The sequence below is a fragment of the Bolinopsis microptera genome, chromosome 8 (genome assembly GCF_026151205.1).
Source record: "Bolinopsis microptera isolate Bmic1 chromosome 8, MBARI_Bmic_1.0, whole genome shotgun sequence".
In the NCBI taxonomy this organism is placed as follows: Eukaryota; Metazoa; Ctenophora; class Tentaculata; order Lobata; family Bolinopsidae; genus Bolinopsis; species Bolinopsis microptera.
The window spans coordinates 9,717,068-9,738,849 of NC_087079.1; the positions used below are offsets into that span (position 1 = coordinate 9,717,068).

General features: G+C 39.9%; 1 protein-coding gene across 2 annotated transcripts in view; it reads right to left on the reverse strand.

The window, feature by feature from the left end:
- The window catches only part of LOC134819580 (uncharacterized), a 776,807-nt gene extending 755,239 nt beyond the window's left edge, over positions 1–21,568 (reverse strand). For both annotated transcript variants that reach the window (XM_063829591.1, XM_063829590.1), the window contains exon 1: positions 21,530–21,568. The gene's annotated coding sequence lies outside the window, so the exon portion shown is untranslated. The remainder of the gene's footprint in view (positions 1–21,529) is intronic.
- Between the last annotated feature and the right edge of the window lie 214 nt (positions 21,569–21,782).

Genomic DNA, 21,782 nt, shown 5'->3' on the forward strand with positions numbered 1-21,782 from the left:
TAATCCAAAGTACTGTAATCCAAAATACTGTAATCGAGTGTTACTGTAATCGTAAAGTGATGGTCACCCTTTAGTTACGCCATTAAATAACCGCTTGTTAGTTCCCCTTGAAGATGTATGTGCAGTGAAATTTTGTACATATGCCCAAACATGGGCAGTGGCGTAACTTTGCCTGTTGGCGCCCCCCGCTCAGTGACAAAAAGCGCCCCTTAAAATTTTTTGTGTCCCTAAAAAAAAAAGGTCGGGTACTTTTTTTCTCGCCCCCCTAAGGCTTTTTGCGCCCCCCCCAGAAGCAAAAAAGGGTACCCCAAATATTTTTTCGCGTCGACCGAACGCTAAATTGGACAGGGAAATACACAAACAAGGCGTTTTTTCAGTGAAAGGGCATAAAATTCAGGAAAATTGCGCCCCCCTTATACGGCGCCCCCCCCCCGCACAGCGGGGTCTGCGGGGCCCTAAGTTACGCTACTGAACATGGGCATATGGTTTTTGGCGCTCAACTCCACCATTTCTTTTCTAATCTGGATGGAAATTCATATACGAGTTCAGACGACAAAATCTGGGTTTTGAGCTTTTCGGGTGATTTGGATCTTCAACAAATACTGAGCTACATAATGGTCAATATGTAGTTGAGGCTTACCTTTCATACACCAAAATTTCCACTGCAATAAATAATAATAGGTCATAGACTAAATTCACGATGAAACGAGAAAAAAGAACACTGGATATGGCGAGAAAGTTTCATAAAACTGGTTACTTTTAGCAAAATAGGTAACAAGGTACGTGAAAACTGGAAAATATTAGTTACCTTGAAGAATAAGGTACATCGAAACTAGTAACTTTTATTGAGCAGGCCGTATATCGAAAATGGTTACTTTCAGTGAACATGGCAAGTTAGTTTCATCAAAACTGGTTACTTTTAGTAAACATGACCTGGCGAGAAAATTACATCAAAACCAGTAACCCACTCTTTCTCCCAATCCCTCTGTCACAACCGTCTCACCACCTTTCTCACCCCTTTAATCGCTCACCAGTCACCCCTATACTACTAAGAGAAAGAAAACTTCGCCGGTTGAAGACGATAGTTTTGATATTCGGGTTAAAATATTTGATTTTTTCTTCACTTAATGGTCATTTCCGTCAAAAATTTAAGAAGAATGTTTACTGTTTAGGACACTAGTTTATATTACAACCTGAACGTGTTGGGAATTGTCAAGATACCACATTGCATATGACACGTAACATGGATCAATCAACGTCAATACAGCCACGCACTTATCCCATGAATTTGTATTTACATATTATGTACAGTGTACACGTAATAACTTTATATTACGTAATCAATCACTTTTTGAACAATTTGTATCCATGCAACTCATCCCACGTTACTGCAGGATATTATTAGACTTATTAGAATTAAAATCCCAATCGATTTTTCACGCTAAACAAAATGACTATGCTAGAAGCCGTAATAAATGGGTTTCATATAGATTCTAAACGTAAACTTATTTTTCAGGAGAGGAATCTACAATAAACAAAGACGATATATTTTTGGCCAGAAATTTGCTAACTGTCTTGGCTGCAGATGTTTCTCTAAAAATCAGGTATTCACTATTTAACTATCCTGTCAGGCTTAAACCCTGGTTGTTAAAACTAAAAGCAGTTTTGCATGTTCATTGTTCATCGTTAAATTTAATATAAAATAAATCAGATTTGTGAATAATTTACTGTCATCTCCATGGTAATTTCATGATAGAAGTTGAACATTTTCTCTCATTTTCACACGTAGTATCTTATTTTCTTTCCCTCAGTGACGGTTTGAGGAGACACTGCATCTCACTGCTCGGTGAAGACACGGGGATATGAAGCTATTATCTCTCTCAAAGTCCATCGCACGTCGTCACAGAGCCTCAATCCGATCAGAGCAAGCAGCAAAGATCAAAAGAGACTTTACGTCCAATGTCAGACAGATAAATTTCGACGGAAAACTCCTAGCAGAACTCGGAGGATTTAGGAGAGTAAACAGACTGGCTGTGGTCCTAGTACAAGATGAGGAGAACAAGATACTCGCAATCTGTAAGACGAGTGACTCTACAGTCTACAGGGACTAGGACGAAGCAGACAAAGTGAAGAAAATTCTAGACGACCGGAGCCTAGCAGATAAAATAATAGCCGTTGGATTTGATTCGACATCATCCAATACTGGATTTCACAAAAGAGCATGTACTATTTTTCAGCAGCTCCTCAATCGACAGATCCTCTCGATGGCCTGCCCGCCTGCAGACATCACGTCCTGGAGGTGGAGCTTGTAAGAGGATCTACATCCAAGCAATTGTTCGGTGAACTGCAGAACATCGTCCTTCCTGATATGATCCCTACTTGCTTCAGGAACGACGCGTCGGAGACCTTCTATCCTTCATTAATGACATCCGCCAACTCAACAACCAGCCCAGGAGATTACAAAGAAGTCCTAGAGCTTGCTAAACTAATTCATGGAGAAAGCATAGAGATGAAAAAAGGATACGTCTTCCAGATACATAGACCTCCGTACACCATGCCATCTACATTATGCAGATGGTTCTTCTTTACTCGATACTATTTCACTGTACGAAGTAGAGAAACGTGCTCACCACGACAGTCTCAACATGAGCACACATGGTTCCTGAGTCCTGACTGAAGAGCTCGTCCCACTATCCTTGTTCGATGATGACCTATCTCCAGAGCGCAGGTGTCTCCTTGCAGCAAGAATAGGCCAACAAACTCTCGGAGCAATTCAAGTTGGAACTGAAAAATTGTTTGGTTGTTTGTTATTGAACGTCAATTGAGCCTAATTGATCAAAAATTATTTGGATATATTTTGGTTTTATGAACCTCTTTATATATAATAATGACCAGGTGGTATGACCAAATAAGGATGTTTGTCTAATTTCTCGTACGGATTAGGGGTTTCAACATCTACACTTTAGTTTGGGTTTGGATTTTAAATAGTCATACGTGTTAAAGTATGTTATGTAGTAGAGTGTTGAGCGATTAATCATCTTTGCATGTTTAGTATAGACCTTGTTGTAGAAACTTAGTACGGTTCTCCGCAGCTAATGTCATTCTGTATTATACGAAAATGCATAGCTAGCAGTAGCATGAGGTATGATAACCTCACGTATCGAAATCTTTGAAATATCTAATCGATTGAGTCTTATTATCTGGGGGCTCCGTTTAAGGTTTTCATACACTTATCAATTGAATATTGTTAAAATTAACTATAAATGTCTCATTTATATTACGACTGTTTGAGAACACAAAGCCCGGCCCTCGGGGTCCCCGGGTAAATCCAAAGCTAGGAATGATGATGAGTGATTCGTGTATTTGGTACTGGCCATAGCACTCTCGTAAATCTATTTGTCATGTCAATAGTTTACGATGACTCCATCATGTACTGTTCTCTTTTAAGTATGTAATCAAATTATTAGAATATGAAAGTTAACATAAATTTTGTGATAACAGATATTATGTCTACCACCTTTTTTCACTTGAAGTTGATTATATTTACCTGTGGACCTCCTGCTTTTGTGTTCATTAACACAATTGCATATAAATAGTGGAATTACATCGGTCGCATTTTTGGGGTGGAATGCTAGGCGAGTTGTCGTGTGATCATTAAGTAATAATAGTTAAATCATCCATGATACCTTTGATCCGTCAAAGTTCGGAATTGCAATAGACCAAAAGACATGGGGAGAACCTTAATATAACATGAATGATAACGTATCACGCTACTGCACTTAGAACTCAAAACATTTCTCTTGTTGCCACTCGGTCACAAACTCCCTTCGTGAACGTCTATAAGGTCTACCAAAATGCTATTATATTATTACAAAGCACGTTGCGTGCGCGTTAAGCATTTCACTCGCAAAACCGCGCCCGTTGCGCGTTTGAGAGGGTTACATATCATCAGGCTATGTTAATGAACATGATAGCCTGAGGTCCCCAGGTAAGAAGCGACCGTGTAGTGGGGGTCACCACGTGATACAATGTGCGTGTGCTTTCACATAGCCATGTGTATACGCGTACTGTGTGACGCGCTACTGCAAGTGAGATCAGAGGGCTCTGGTTAGCGCGCGTGTGATACAATTCAGCGAATCGAAAGACAAAAAGTTGCAAAAGTTAAAGTTGCAAACTATTGTTAACTGGACTGCGCTTAGCCTGTCATTCCGCCGAATCTTGATTATGTTTATGAACATATTAGCCAAATCGTCGTTTGAATGTGGGACAATGCGAAAACTTAACTAAAGTTGTATCACGTTGCGACCCCCACGGTCGTTTCTTCGACGCTACAGGGGGAGCCGCGCACTTCGTGCGCGGCGGGTCATACAACGTATGACAAAACTAAAGTAATAGCAAAACTGCGCGTTTTGCTCTAGATACACACTTTTTTAGAGATTTTACCGGCGTATACTCTTAAATTGTATCACGCGGTGACCCCCACTGCCGCTTCACTATAGTGGGTGTCATCCGAATTGCGAGATTCGCGAGAAATCTCAGGTGCAACTGTACGAGAAGAACTCGCGTGCGCGAGATGATAGATTCAATACTTAATTGTTACCGCGTGTACGGTAGAGTCACATTTAGAAGGTTCTAGACTATTTGACGTTGTATGTTGACTTCTTCGATGATGTGATCACAATTAACAGAAAAGCTTAACCCTCAACTATTCACAATTTTTAAACTTGCAACTCTCTCTCTATCTTATTCTTACTTGCTTACTTGGGGACCCCGGGCTTTGGTGTTTAGTGTCTGAACACGTAAGTCCCGGTATTGAATTTGAGACAGGAAAGCATTTTACAAATTAGAATTAGAATTAGAGTCAAATTTAAACAGCAATATAATAGAAATAGTAAATAAATTAAAAATGCTTCGATCTGCTGTGCAGGACATCAAAATTAGTATTTTAATCAGAAAACATATTCCAGATTAAATCAGTAAAGCCATAATTTTAGTCACAATCAACAATATTTACAGAATGGACCACATATAATTAAAACTTGTACAATTGGTATCCTGGAGATGATAGATAACACAACTAAAATTCATCTGCATCATAAATTAATGAAAATATACGGATGCCTCAGCGCTTCAAATGTCAAAGAACTAAATTTTGCAGTAGTTTTAAAGTAAATATTTGGTTCAATATCAGGTATCAACTATTAAAGGGCATGCTAACAGGAAAATATACTGATATCAGACTGTTTCCGGTTCAACAGCCAAATCTCTAGACGGGTACTCAGATTACTAGTCGTTTGTGATAAAATAAAGTGTGGTATGTGGTAGATATTTATCTATATAGCATACTGTAAATCTAGATCTTTAAAACGAAGTAAGAGTTACCACGTTAGTCTTTTATCTCTCAGTTAAGTCTAAAATTCTGCTAATAATTGACCTTTTTTACCGACACGTTCTTACCAAAACAATTTAAATATACCCAACTACCATCTAGCTTACTCATAGAACACAACTCTGTATACTTTAAGTGGCCCTAACATTCAACCAAGGCAGAACATAGCTTAAGGACAAAACATCTGATACTCTTAACTTCAGACATCTTCTCTATAGCCTCTTTTCTAATAACAGAACAATCGTCAGGTAACATGGCAATTAGAATGTTATGGGAATGTGCAAAGTAAGAATTATTTCCTAAAACAAATTTCCCTGTGAACTTTACCCGAAACGTGTTTCCTGACCTATGTTACTTCCTCAAACAAGCTAACTATACCATAAATAACTGAGCTTTTATACTTGAAATTCAAATGAAGCGGTAAGTAAATATTGATAATATAACTAACTAATTTCCTTAGTTTAGGAGCATCTCCTTACACACACAGTCATAGGTCCCAACCCAGCTTCTTCACGGTGTTTCTATCCAGGGGCTTGAATGTATGTCCCTAGAGAAGACATAAATGTCTCGTTGACTTAACGGTTGTCCTGAGAAGATTTCCGATATCGTGGGTAAACGAGTTGGGGCCGGATTTCTCTCCATCAAATGCAATGAATAAGTGTCTGAATGGCAGCTCTACCCTGCGAAGGCAGCAAATACATCTTTGCAATTCCCGTCCAATATTCTTCTCCAAGAAGGCAGTCATTAAGGTAACGACCAGATGGCTGCGCTACAAGGGTCGTGTGTTCCTCAGTAACCTTCTGTCTAATCTTGTGTTGATCCAAGGCTAACGTACCTGGTTAGATAAACATTTTTACATCATTTACCTTTTTATATCAAGCAACTAAAAAAGTAATGAGTTATCAAAATCTTATACCTAAAATCCCATTTAATCGATAGGCTTGGATATTCGACTCGAAATCCCATATTTATTTTAAAAGCGTTTAGTTGCCAAAAAAGAAAGATCTATGAAGTCAATAAAAAAAGCATTATACCTTTATCCTTTTTCCTGTCAAAGTAGAGCGACTCCACTGTCAGATTCCAAGGCTATTCTAACGCATTCTCTTTAGATCGCTGCACAATTCCTCTCACCTTCTTTACTGTAAACTGCTTGTCAAACTCCATAGACTCGTTATATTTACAGGTAAGTCTAGCGCATACTTTGTTATTTACCCTGTGCACAGCTATCAAGGGTGCCAACCCGTCAAGATTGTCTATATTGTATCTTCTCTTCTTAGCAGAAGGGGTTTCTAAAGGAGTTCGAAGGAGTTCTTTTCGAGGTGGAGGTTCAGACGAGGGTTGAGGTTATGCTGGATGTTGAGGTTCTGCTGTAGGTTCAAATGGGAATACTTTTATGAAGTTAGATCCAGGAAACAATCATCGGATTTCTACAGTCTCCTGAAATATGTTATGTCACATTAGATGATACGGAAAGACACTGTAACGGGCAATCTATGATTTGTTCAAGCATACCCAAAAGGATTTCTTTCATAATAGTAGCTTATTAAAAACACAACATTAAGATTTATTTTAAAATCAACCTAAAACCACATGGCTCAGCAACAATTTCACCAAGTGCAGATCGATCAACATAGCATGTGATGATGTGACAAGTCGCCCCACGAAAAACCTCACCGAACCTCCACGCGGTGTTGGGTGGGTGGCTCGAACGGGAGGTGCATGGGTGTTTCTAACCTATGCATAGGAAGGGACTAGCCATCCCTACAACAAAGGAAAGGCTCTAATAGCCTCTACTAACCTCAGAACCGCAGCATAACCGCTTTTACCACAGGCAAATAACACCTTCCGCAGGAAACTAACAGGCTCACAAGCTCCCACATGACGTGTAACCCCGGCCCAGCATTTGGTTTTGGATCGGACACTCAAAACAACGATAGAGGAGCGGTCTACACGCTCACAGGCTACTACGTCTCGTGTAACCCCAGGATTTAACACGCTCACAGGCTACCACGTCTCGTGTAACCCTAGGATTTAACACGCTTACAGGCTACCACGTCTCGTGTAACTCTAGGACTCTAACACTTAACAGACTCTAACACGCTCACAGGCTTCCACGTCTCGTGTACCCTAGGATTCGATTTTGGATCGGACACTCAAAACAACGATAGAGGAGCGGTCTACACGCTCACAGGCTACCATGTCTCGTGTAACCCCAGGATTTAACACGCTCACAGGCTACCACGTCTCGTGTAACTCTAGGACTCTAACACTTAACAGACTCTAACACGCTCACAGGCTTCCACGTCTCGTGTACCCTAGGATTCGGTTTTGGATCGGATACTCAAAACAACGATAAAGGAGCGGTCTACACGCTCACAGGCTACCATGTCTCGTGTAACCCCAGGATTTGACTCGCTCACAGGCTTCCAAGTCTTGTGTAACTCCAGGATTTAGTTTAGATTTGTCACTCAAAAATCGAAAGAGGAGCGGTCTACAGTGACGTTACATGAGCATTGCATACTCCTACGAGTTGCACGTAGCAGGCCATGACCTCCCCTGGAAGTCCCTGTCTCTCTGTCGTTAACCCGGCGGGGTTGCACCAAGGGCGGTGGTAACAAAACTTCAAGACTCTCGGAGTCTGTTGTCGATATCTATGTTTAATATAGGGGGGGGGCAGGGACAAAAGAATTTCGCGGCATGTACGAAACCGCGAAATTTCCCATTCTCCGCGACAAATTTTATGTATAGTTTAGTATACCGCGAAATGTATTTCGCGGTATCGCGATTTTTGGCCAAAATCGCCGCGAAATCCTTTTGTCCCTGGGGGGGGGGTTGACATGTCTCCGATGTCTTTTGTCTTTTTTGAAACGATAGGGTGCAGAGACATGTCCTGGAGACATTGGAGACAAAGCTTTTGGAGACATTGGAGACACTGGAGACTTAGATGTATGATTGGAAAAGGAGGAGGATCTAGGAGGAGGATGACCCAGGAGGAGGACTCAGGAGGAGAAGGAGGAGGATGAGGACTCAGGAGGAGGACTGAGGAAGAGGACTGAGGAGGACTGAGAAGGAGGAGGACTGAGGAGTACTGAGGAGTACTGAGGAGGATGGCTGAGGAGGATGACTGAGGAAGATGACTGAGAGGGATGAGGAGGAGAAGGACTGAGGAGAAGGAGAAGGAGGAGGACCTAGGAGGATGAGGACCCAGGAGGAGGACTCAGGAGGAAGAGGAGGAGGAGGACTCAGGAGGACTGAGGAGAACGGAGGAGGAGGACTGAATAGGAGGAGGAGGGGGACTGGGGGCAGAACTGAGGATGAAGAAGACTGACGAGAAGGATGAGGAGGAGGACTGAGGAGGAGGTCTGAGAACTGAGGAGGATGAAGAGGAGGAAGACCCAGGAGGAGGAGGACTGAGGAGGACTGAGGAGGAGGATGAGGAGGATGGCTAAGGAGGATGGCCGAGGAGGATGACTGAGAGGGAGGAGGAGGACCTAGGAGGAGGAAGACCCAGAAGGAGGACTCAGGAGGAGGACTCAGGAGGAGGACTCAGGAGGAGAAGGAGGAGGATGAGGACTCAGGAGGAGGACTCAGGAAGAGGACTGAGAAGGAGGAGGACTGAGGAGTACTGAGGAGGATGGCTGAGGAGGATAGCTAAGGAGGATGGCTGTGGAGGATGGTTGAGGAGGATGGCTCAGGAGGATGACTGAGGAGGAGGACCTAGGAGGAGGAGGAGGACCCAGGAGCAGGAGGACCGAGGAGGAGGACTCAGGAGGAGGAGGACTCAGGAGGAGGACTCAGGAAGAGTACTGAGGAGGACAGAGAATGAGGAGGACTGAGGAGTACTGAGGAGGATGGCTGAGGAGGATGACTGAGGAAGATGACTGAGAGGGAAGAGGAGGAGAAGAAGTACTGAGGAGAAGGAGAAGGAGGAGGACTGAGGAGGATGAGGACCCAGGAAGAGGACTTAGGAGGAAGAGGAGGAGGAGGACTCAGGAGGACTGATAAGGAAGAGGACTGAGGAGAACGGAGGAGGAGTATTGAATAGGAGGAGGAAGAGGGGGACTGGGGGCAGGACTGAGGATGAAGAAGACTGACGAGAAGGATGAGGAGGACTGAGGAGGAGGACTGAGGACTGAGGAGGATGAAGAGGAGGAAGACCCAGGAGGAGGAGGACTGAGGAGGACTGAGGAGGAGGATGAGGACTAAGGAGGACTGAGGAGGATGGCTGAAGAGGATGGCCGAGGAGGATGACTGAGAGGAAGGAGGAGGAGGACCTAGGAGGAGGAAGACCCGGAAGGAGGACTCAGGAGGAGGAGGAGAACTCAGGAAGAGGACTGAGGAGGACTGAGGAGGAGGAGGAGGAGGATTGAATAGGAGGAGGAGGAGGAGGGGGACTGGGGAGGACTGAGGAGGAGGAGGACTGACGAGAAGGATGAGGAGGAGAACTGAGGACTAAGGAGGAAGAGGAGGAAGAGGACCCAGGAGGAGGAGGACTGAAGAGGAGGATGAGGATAAGGACTGAGGAAGAGGAGGAGGACTGAGGAGGATGACTGAGAGGGAGGAGGAGGAGGACTGAGAAGAAGGACTGAGGAGGAGAAGGAGGAGGAGAAGGAGGAGGAGGACTCAGGAGGAGGAGGAGGAGGACTCAGGAGGAGGACTCAGGATAACTGAGGAGAAGGAGGAGTGAATATGAGGAGAAGGAGGGGGACTGGGGAGGACTGAGGAGGATGGCTGAGGAGGATGGCTGAGGAGGATGACTGAGGAGGATGACTGAGGAGGATGACTGAGAGGAGGGGGAGGAGGAGGAGGAGAAGGACTGAGGAGGAGGAGGACCTAGGAGTAGGAGGACTCAGGAAGAGGACTCAGGAGGAGGAATGAGAAGGAGGAGGACTGAGGAGAACTGAATAGGAGGAGGAGGGGGACTGGGGGAGACTGAGGAGGAGGGGGACTTGGGGAGGACTGAGGAGGAGGACTGACGAGAAGGATGAGGAGGAGGACTGAGGAGGAGGACTGATGATTGAGGAGGAAGAGGAGGAGGATGAAGAGGAAGAGGAGGACCCAGGAGGAGGACCCAGGAGGAGGAGGAGAATGACTGAGGAGGACTGGAAGGAGAAAGAGGAGGAGGAGTCTCCAAAAGCTGTGTCTCCAATGTCTCCAATGCCCCTAATATCCATTTTATGTCCCTAATGTTCCCAATGTCCCCAATGTCTCCAATGTCTCCAAAAGCTGTGTCTCTAATGTCCCCAATGTCCCCAATGTCTCCAAAAGCTGTGTCTCCAATGTCTCCAATGTCTTTGTCTTTTTCGAAAAGATAAGGTGCGGGAGACATTGGAGACATGTCACCCCCCCCCCCCCCCAATATATCTATGGTATATAATTTGGGAGTCTCTCTCTCCAGCAGCAGGAGTTGGAGAATGGGGACGCGTTGTGAAAGCCACCGACCAATCAAAAGATTCACCAGATCATGACTGTAAATCACAAGGCTTCGACAAGGCTATAGTAAATAAAAGGTAATGCTTTAGACGATGATAGAAAGTCAAAATTTTGAAACAGTTGCTAGGGGACCCGTTGCGGTTGCTATGGAGTATGATGGGCAATGCAAATGGTGACGTAAAAACTTGAAAGAACACGGTGTTCTTTCAAGTTCTTAGAACACCTTTAAACCTTAGAAGTTAGAACTACCAATAACTTTTTACAGAGTGAAGTTTAGACAAATGGATAAAAAGTTATCCAAAAAAAACATCGGCCTCGCTATAATTCATATTTTTGTCGACAAAATAATATGTAAATGTAATGTACGCGCACAGATTGAGATAGTGCTCACGAAAGTTACACTTTGTACAAATTTACTTCGAAAATTACGCGGGAATCCGCCCACGTGTGAGCCCCGCGACGGCCAACCGCACCCTAAGGTATGTGTGTAGAATAAGATAATGTATATAGATTGACATCCTATCGTAGTAATTAAGTAGTGACCTAATTGCGATCATCATGTGTACATCTTGTGATAACATAGTTTTTGGTTTTACTAAAAGCGTTGTTAGCTGATCAGATCGCAAATAACTTATCAATAAAATTCACTTACATGGTAGATTGCAGAGTGCAGACCAAGAACTAGAACATGGACTGCATGTGCGAAGTCTTTTTTTTTCATTATGGTCAGATATCATACCGATGAGTCAAGTGAGGGGATACTTCGACAATATCTTCCTCTCAGTCTCCATTATGGATACCGAACTTTAACCCTTATTCTCGGCTCATTATTAAGTTATTACCGGGCCAAGAGTCAACACGTTACCTGAGTATTGAATTAAATAAGCGCATTGTACTGATTGTAACTCAAGTGATAACTTGTGATAACATACAATATAAACCTTCAAATGCAAAAATTCAACCGTCTGCGACCTTGAAAATGACCTATAGTCAATTTAAATAGACACTTAAAGTCAAATAACTTGCCTGCATATACAGTTTAGAGAATACTGATGTTATCTTGTTACATATTACACTTGATTAGACCTTGCTATGGAAAATTATAATTAAAAGCAACATTACTAATTGGGTTTAAAAATACCTAATTCAAATAAAATTTAATACAAACTGAGCTCTTTGTTTTAATATCAATGTTCGAGGGCTTAAATGGTAAAGGTACGATCAAATGTTAATTCCACACAAATGGTTTACTGTTATAATAAAGCAAATCGTCGAGTAAACACAGTGTGTAAACAAATATATGAGACACAGTAGAAACACTTAATAACTGGTTTCCTAGCAGCGATGTGATGTAGGTATAATAAGCCCTCACATTCTGTCGGGCCTATTATTATGGCAATTCGTCCGGGAGTGGTTAAACAATTTAAAGGGCAGGCATGAGGGGCCTTCACAAAAGTCACGTATTCAACGTCCCACTTGATGTTTAAATCTATAAATGATCGAAATAAATTTTCGTGCACATACAGAATGAATGGTTATTGGTTAATAATTTAATATATATGTAGACCAAGCTCTGTGCACGGGATGCTTCCTGGAAGAATCCAGTTCTTTTAGCTTTTTAGCGGGGCACCCTACCTAAAGCCAAATTGAGATATAATAATCATATTCCTAGGAAAATAATCAGAAATCGAATACCAATCAAATAATATGATATATAGGAGTAGTAACCATATTTACTATGCAAAATGCCCCAACCACACAGTGTAAATTAATATATAATATTCAAATTCCATATCATCATTAAACCTCAATAGTCAATATAATAGCCCAAGCAAAATTCAATAACTTCTTATATACGATACCTTACTGTCATACTACAAATTAATTATACATTTGAATCTGTTAACTAGAGAATAAATTTCTAAACCTAATGCAAGTGAAATAATTTAGATGCAATAATGAATGCCTAATGTGAGTATCATCTGTCAATGTCCTTGTAAAACAGTCTGTACAAGAGATATGAGTAACTAATATAGAAAAGAAAAAACAGGAAGATGTCGTCTGTTGAAAAATAAATAAAATATCTAGAATATAAATTAGAATATAAAATAACATTCAGTCAATGTGTCGTCAATAAACTGTACAATTATCAAATGTTAAAACTGGGTGATACAGTCACCAAAAATAAATATTAAGTATAATAAGTTAATAAATTAAATTTGGTCTATAAAACTACCACTAGGTATAATAGGTCAATAAATTAAAAGTGGTTTATAAAACTACCACTGTGCGAACCCCTTCTCCAGTTAAAACATGTCAGTCATGTGCAAAATCAATCAGAATGGTAAGGTGGTAAAAAAAGGGAATATCCTTTCGATACATCAATTATATATGCCTCAGATTTAAAAGAATTAGAAGATACTTAGTTATCGTCGACTATGATTGCAGTGTAAAATTTGTCATATGAATTGTCGACGGTATAATTAGGGTCTGTTGTTATAGATGAGAGTAGCTGTTTCTTATACGAATCACTAAAGCTTTTAACATCGGGCAGATTTCGTAGATCTGTTGGAACATTATTCCAACATTTTGCCCCCAAGTATTGAAAGTTTTTATGTGATGTTGATCTATTAACATATAAGTTGCAGCTTTCGCCGCTCCTACTACCTCCTGATATGTAACTAAATTTGTTCATAAAGTTTGTAGGACAATTGTCATGGATGATTCTAAACATATAATTTGACAGATGGAGTTGTCGTCTAAGATGGAGTGGTAACCATTTCATGTCTCTATAAACATTAAGGCTGCTCTCTGTTTGTGGAACGTTGAGAGCTATTTTGGCTACCTTTTTGTACAGAGTGTCAAGTTCAGCAAGTTTTGTCTTGCCAGCTCTACAATAGATCGTGTCTAAATCGAATTGTGGTAACATGAGTGCATTGGCAAACATTTTCCTATATTTAATGGGTAGCAGTGCTTTACTTCTATACATTGCACCAATTCTCTTCATGACCTTCCTAATAATATAATCTACATGGCTTTTGAAGTTTAATTTACTATCTAGAATGAGGCCAAGATATTTTGTCTCTTTGCACTCTTTGATTGTGAAAGTTACCTCATTACATTCAATACAAACTGAGCTCTTTGTTTTAATATCATTATCAGTGTTCGAGGGATATTTGAGGGCCTAAATAGTAAAGGTACGATCAAATGTTATTTCCACACATATGGTTTACTGTTATAATATTAAGCAAATCGTCGAGTAAACACAGAGTGTAAACAAATATATGAGACATATTAGAAACACTTAATAACTGGTTTCCTAGCAGCGATGTGATGTAGGTATAATAAGCCCTCACATTCTGTCGGGCCTATTATTATGGCAATTCGTCCGGGAGTGGTTAAACAATTTAAAGGGCAGGCAGGAGCCTCCACAAAAGTCACGTATTCAACGTCCCACTTGATGTTCAAATCTATAATACAAACTGAGCTCTTTGTTTTAATATCATTATCAATGTTCGAGGGATATTTGAGGGCTTAAATAGTAAAGGTACGATCAAATGTTATTTCCACACAAATGGTTTACTGTTATAATTAAGCAAATCGTCGAGTAAACACAGAGTGTAAACAAATATATGAGACATATTAGAAACACTTAATAACTGGTTTCCTAGCAGCGATGTGATGTAGGTATAATAAGCCCTCACATTCTGTCGGGCCTATTATTATGGCAATTCGTCCGGGAGTGGTTAAACGATTTACACGATTTTACACGATTAAAAAATGTATTTGTTATACTGGAATAATAACAATTTTAAAATATAAAATAAATCACTTCCCTCTGAAGTAGAACAGATGATGGGAGAGCTTCAAACATGGCGATGGAGGGAAGCGGTGTCTCACCGCTGGGAGGTAAATTAATACCCGTATTGCGATGGTAAAATTTTATGATATGAGATCCCAAGTAAAAAATAACACAAAAAATAAAAAGTGAATGTTGTCAGTGTAGTGAAATCGGAGGCAACATTAATAAAGACGTATACACTTAAACCGTTGATTTAAAGGGCAGGCAGGAGCCTCCACACAAGTCACGTATTCAACGTCCCACTTGATGTTTAAATCTATAATACAAACTGAGCTCTTTGTTTTAATATCAATGTTCGAGGGCTTAAATGGTAAAGGTACGATCAAATATTAATTCCACACAAATGGTTTACTGTTATAATTAAGCAAATCGTCGAGTAAACACAGAGTGTAAAAAAACATATGAGACATATTAGAAACACCTGTGATGTGATCGACAGCTTGTTAGTGTACGGCTAGCACGATCCTGTCCGCAACTGGTCAATCACGTATCGATTGATCAGATCTCAACGGATCACATCAGCATTAGAACAATGGGAGCAACGTCACGAGATTACCTGTGAGCTTGTGAAATACGAATGTGAACCGAAGTTACAATATATAATGATCCGAAATTCGGACAGATGTCGCCAAAAACTGCTCCTGTCCGACAGCGAAATCTGTCCGAAATCCCCAATTCGGCTGTCGGACAGATGTCGCTGCCGGACAGCTGTCGCCCAATAAGAAATTATGCAGGTTAAACCAGTCACAATTGTCGATTATAGATTACTAAAACGTCTGACCTGTTGAACATACTGATATGATAAAACTGATAATATTTCTGGGATCAGGATAGGCATGAGCAGGTTACAGTAAAGTTAAATATCTACAGAAACCGAACACTGTGTTTTCAAGGTTCAAAATATAATGTGCCTTTATACTTATACACAAACAGGTCCGACCGGTATACCTTTCAATTAAATGATATGAAATGCTTAAACAAGACCAAATCCCCTAAAATATACATTCATTCAACTTGCATTAACAATACTAGTATACAGTGCAGATGGCTCTAAAAGCGAAAGCTATCCTATAATCCTACCTAAACAGCAGCAATCAAGGATCGAAATAACTAACGGTAGATCGAGTAGATAAACTAGAATAATTCAAGTTCAAAACCATTACGAATAAAATAGTAATAAAGGTCGATCGAATTTATAATCAATAAAGCTGGATCCAAGTCAAAAGCCACAAACATGTTCTCCGCAAGCATTTCGTATTGGCGACACACAAATATTCAGTACAATCACGTATGGCGCGGCGCTTTATTATGGAGGGAACTGACTGAGTTCCCTTTTGGTTTGTTATTGTTTGCAAAACGGCTATGACCCCCTGTAGCGTCTTCGACGCTATAGGGGGAGCCGCGCACTTCGTGCGCGGCGGGTCATACAACGTATGACAACTCTTAAATCACCTAATTCGTTCAATCTTAGGGAGGGGCACCAAAAGGGTAGGGGGCGCCAACAGGGGGGTGCCTTTTCGTCGGGGGCGCCAACAGGCCAGGCAACGTTACGCCACTGCTTCATGGTGGTACGATTTGACTGGGTTTACCAATTTGAACAGTAGTATAACTTTAGTCTTTAGGTGTGCTTACTATGCAGTATGCAGTATTATACAGTGCTGTACTGATGGGTACCCCTACAAGACTGAAGACCCCTAACGTATGTAGCTGAGACAAAAAAAAGAAAAAGAAAAGGAAAGAAAAATTTTTATTTACCACAAATAATCAATACATATTGTTATATTCATAAATAAATTCAAATTTCAATTTCAAACACATATACAGTACGCCGCGCACACAGCCACAATTTAAAATTGTTCAGAAATTCGTAGGTCAGCTGTAGGCGCCGCGCACAGGATCTATTCAATTGTTAACTTACAATTACATGTCACATTTCTTAATTACTAGAGCCAAAATTTCAGAAGCAAAATAATTTAAAAGATATTTCTGTCGTTCACGCAGTACAGGCCGTGAGCACTGCGATCTAATTAATATAATAATGGAGAGATTCCAAAAAACCGCGCGCTCGTTATTTATTGTGATTAAATTGAGTGCGCGCCACTGTGAACAGCAGTACCGCTCAAGCATGAATTAGTACTGAGCGGTACGCAGTTCTGCGTGAGGCGTAGACATTTGTAGCACACGTTTCATTCAACTAATCCATTAATCCATGTGACATGTACAATGTAATTATATTAAAGCAAAAATAATATTAATTTTAGTAATAATTGACGTAAACATATGTGTTTAAATAACATCTATAATCTAGCGAGTTACTAATACCGTTCGCGTTTGTTTGTATTCTTGATTATATATCTTTACACTAGCCTATATTATGATGGAGATATACATTATATAATTGCTCCAATATTCAACACTGCTAAACAACAAATACCTACTCGCCCATCGATGAAGCAGTCGCCAAAACAAAGCTCAAAGTTAATATATCTTCGTACTTCGTTTTGGAAACTGTAGAATTCCAATAAATAATTAGTAGTAGAGGCTCTTACGGGCATTGTCTGCTCGATACGTTAGGGACCCCAGATAAGTAAGTAAGTAAGTAAGTAAGTAAGTAAGTAAGTAAGTAAGTAAAGATTATGACATAACATCATCACAAGTGTCCACAAAATATCACCGCACTAAATAAAAAAATAATTTAAATAAATATATTTTTCCATCAACATTAATAATTTATCAAATTCAATTTTATTAATTAATAAAATCTAATACATTATCTATAAATAATTCATTAATACTTCCCAGTGGAATAAAGATTTATGAAACGCTTCTTTGCCACAAAAGGATGAAACCAAAGATATTCATTATGTGTCTCCTTATTGCTTAAATAACTGGGTCCTTCAATTTTCCCTAAAACTTCATTCGAAACATTCCAAAAATAAAAATCATTTACACTGTTTTTAGAAATCATTTCTTTCTTAAATCCATCCAATCTAACTTTAAAGCTTAAAACTGTCGAGCAGTTCTTGACATCTGAAGGGAGTTTGTTCCAGTAAGGAATGACTCGCTCCGGAAGAAAAGAAGACTGGAGATTCTTAACTTTAGTTACACTCTTATTACACCTATTGGTTGAAACTAGATTAAGACCAGATCTGCTCATTCTGAACAAACCCGATCCATATTCAGTCAAACCACTAGTTACTTTAAAAGCTTCAATAAGGTCCCCACGTATTCGCCGCTCTGCCAGCGTTGTCAAATTGAGGATATCCAGTCTGCAGCTGTATGGAAGAGTACCCACCTCATCAATAAGACGGGTAAACCGCCTCTGGACGCTCTCCAGCTCCAAAACAGTCCCCCAACTTCCATGAGCCGCAACTGGATTCCACAATTGGACACAATACTCAAGATGAGGTCTTATCAAAGCTTTATAAATAGCTATCATTACAACCTTTTCTCTAATAACTAAGTTCCTTACAATCCAGCAGATCATACGATTTGCTTTAGAAATACATGCTTTTATCTGTTCATTCCAAAGCAAGGAGCTATGGGTAATAACCCCCAAATCTTTTTCCTGTGCAGATACTTCTAGTTCTACTCCATTTACAATATAATTCGAGTTAGGATTATTATTCAGATTAATATGGACTACTTTACACTTGGCAGGATTGAAGTTTAAGTGCCAAATACTCTCCCAAATTTCGAGTTCTAAAATATCATCAGATACACTTCTATGGTTAGCTGCATTACAAACTAACTTGAGATCATCTGCAAATAATTTAATCTTATTTTTAACATTGTCAGGTAAATCGTTTATATAAAGAATAAATAGCAAAGGACCCAATACTGACCCCTGGGGAACACCAGATAACACGTGTTTCACCTCAGACCATTGTCCTTCTACACAAACCCTCATGGTTCTGTCTGTCAGAAAGTCTTTTATAACATCTAAAACTTTTCCCTTGACCCCAAACCCCTCCAATTTAGATAGAAGTCTAAAGTGGGGGACTGTGTCAAAAGCTTTACTAAAATCAAAATACAAAAGATCGACAGGAGCACCTTCGTCTAAAATATCAAGAATATTATCAAATGTCTCTAAGAGATTAGATAGACAAGATTTACCCTTCACAAATCCATGCTGATGCTTTGAAATTCGTTCTTCTAAAAATGTTAATAAATGTGCCCTCACCAACTTTTCATACACTTTGCACAAAATACAAGTTAATGAGACAGGTCTATAATTTAAGGGATCAGATTTAACACCCTTTTTGAACAATGCTACAACAGATGCTGTCTTCCAAATGTCAGGCAGGACTCCTGTTTCTGAACACTTAACAAATAATTTAGTTACAGCTTCAACAAACTTTTCATCGTATGCTAAGGATTTCAACAACTTTGGATGAACGCCATCCGGACCAGAACTCTTAAAAACATTAAGCTTTAAAAGCTGCTTCTTGATATCAGAACTGCTAATTTCCATATCATCAATAACCTCTTTGTTATAACTCTTATTTTGGGGAAGAGGGCCAGGTGGTTCACGCACAAACACAGAACTAAAGGCACTAGCAAGTACCTCAGCTGACTCAGATGAACTATCTGTGCGTGTACCATCTCCTCTATCTAAAGAAACAACACTTGACTTAACTTGACGTTTATTACGCAAATACGAGTAAAAAGATTTACAATTCTGTTTTAAATTAGATGTAATCTTCTTTTCATAATTTACTTTAGCTTTAATTTCTGCCACCTCAAAAATACGCTGCTTGCTATTTGCACAGCTAAAGTTAATATCCGAAGGATTAATATCAAATTCAGCCCATGCTCTGTCCTTGTTCTTCCTCATTCTTTTAAGTGAAGTTGTACTCCATGGCAACTTAACAGGTCTGTTGTCGAGATAAACCGAAGCAGCTGGGACAGCTGCAGCAACAGACTCCAATTTACCATGTAGTTCAACCCACATATCTTGAACATTATTTGTACAACTATAATCCCAGTCAATATTATTCATACTAAAGTTATATAACTCTTCTGAGGAAATCTTACCCCAAATAGGCTTTAAAATCTTTTGTTTGGGACTTTTGTTAGTATTGGGCGAAACAACCAGTTCGACTAGTATCCCAACATGATCACTTTTGCCAAGCGGAGAAACGATCTTACAACCGTTGACAAGAGCATCATTTGTATACAAAACCTGATCAAGAAGACTCTCTTGGAGAGTATCTTTCACAAGCCGTCTTCTGGTTGTTTCGTTAGTAAAGTACCACGTCAAACCACTGTCATTAAATAAATCAATATACTTTTGTTGAATCATTAAAACATGATTCTTACTAGAAATACCACTATTTACACTACCAGTTTCCCAAGATACATTAGGTAGGTTAAAATCTCCTATGATAATGGTTTCAAAAACATTCTTTTCACTAGATATGTTCTTGATGCAAGATAATAACATATTATTCTGTTTTAAATTCAAAGATGTAGACCTATAAATACAACAAATACTAATCAATCCACCAGAGGTATTGACATTAATAGCTAAAGAGTCTGGTGCTTTTAAAAATGAGCTCACTAATGAAGCATTGCAACTGTTTTTAATATAAATAATAGAACCTCCACCTCCACTTATGTTGCTAGTGGAGTTATCGATTTTAAAATCTCTGTCTTTTCTAAACATACTAAAACCTTCAATAAAAATTTCAGCATCTAAAATATCACTATTAAAATGAGTTTCTGTAATGCAGATTACATGAATGGATTTATAAACTGATAGAATACATTTTAGTTCATCAATTTTATTAAATAGTCCATTAGCATTAGTATAAAAAATATTCATGGGCTGACTACATTCTTTATCACTGCTATTTACTTCTTCTCCACCTTTTTCTCTGTCTTTTCCTTCTCTGCTTCTTCCCGCCTCTTCTTCCTCTCTTCTCTGGCTAAAAAACGGATCTCTCGGTCTGCTCTGCAGAGATCCAGATTTATCCAGTATGATGACTCTTTCCAGCCCTTGCCATGGTTGGAATAATAGTTAACTGACTCCTCGTCAGCTGTCTGGATGATCAATGGCCGACAGGAGTCTGGCTTACCTGGATCCACTTTACCTGCACGATGGCAACTGATAAAGTCACTTTTTTCAATCTTTAGTGTCTCCTTGCAGAACTTCGAGTCCTCTTCCTGGCGTAACTTGGAGTTAGCTTTCTTGCTCTCTGGTACATTCAAAACACACAGATTGAGCTTCCTTAAATTTCGCTCATATGCATCAGTGTGCATCTTTGTCTGAACTTTACTGACAACACTTTGTGAAGCTTGCTGTAGGCTCATTTCTTCCATAACTTTCTTCTGACTATTTGCAGTAACATCAGCGAAGGACTGGAAAGCCTGGTTCACTATCTTTGATATTTCTTTAGGTTTTTCAGACTCAAAGTTAGTTGGAATGTTCTCGTTCACTGCGTTTTCAACAACCCCTCTGATACAAGGTGTAAGAGCCTCAAGTTCCTGCCTAATAACATTCCTTAGTATTTTTGTTTCTTCATTATCAGGGTTCGAGGTCTGAGTCCTTTTGCTTTTTATGTAAGGTGATATAAAACAATTCTGACAACGCCAGTTAGACAGATGGTCGCCTTCTTCTTGTGTCAGACCTGTCAGTCCAACACAGCAATAATGCCAGTACATATCACAGGTTGCACAAGCTAATGAAAACTCCTCTGCGATATACCTTCTGCATTCACAACTACGGTCTCCTTCATCTTCAGTTACATCCGTTTCTGCTGTAGCACCAGTTTTCTCTGGACTTTTCTTGACATTTCGTTTTCGTGCCGTATCTCCTCGTGTCATACCTCCTCGTGTCATACCTCAATAAATGTATTTAATTGTAGTTGTGAAAATAGTTTAAAACTGATACACCTTACTAGACGTATTTTTGACCGTAGAATCGATTGAAAGTGGTTTCAAGATGATTGGACTGATTGTTCTGGGGTAAAATCGCAAAAAAACCGATTTTTGGGCCAAAAATAGGCCAAAAAACCATGTTTTTTGATATTTTGAGCAAGTTAATTTTGTTGGCATGTCGGCAAAACTTGCATAAAGATAGCTAAAAGACAGCCG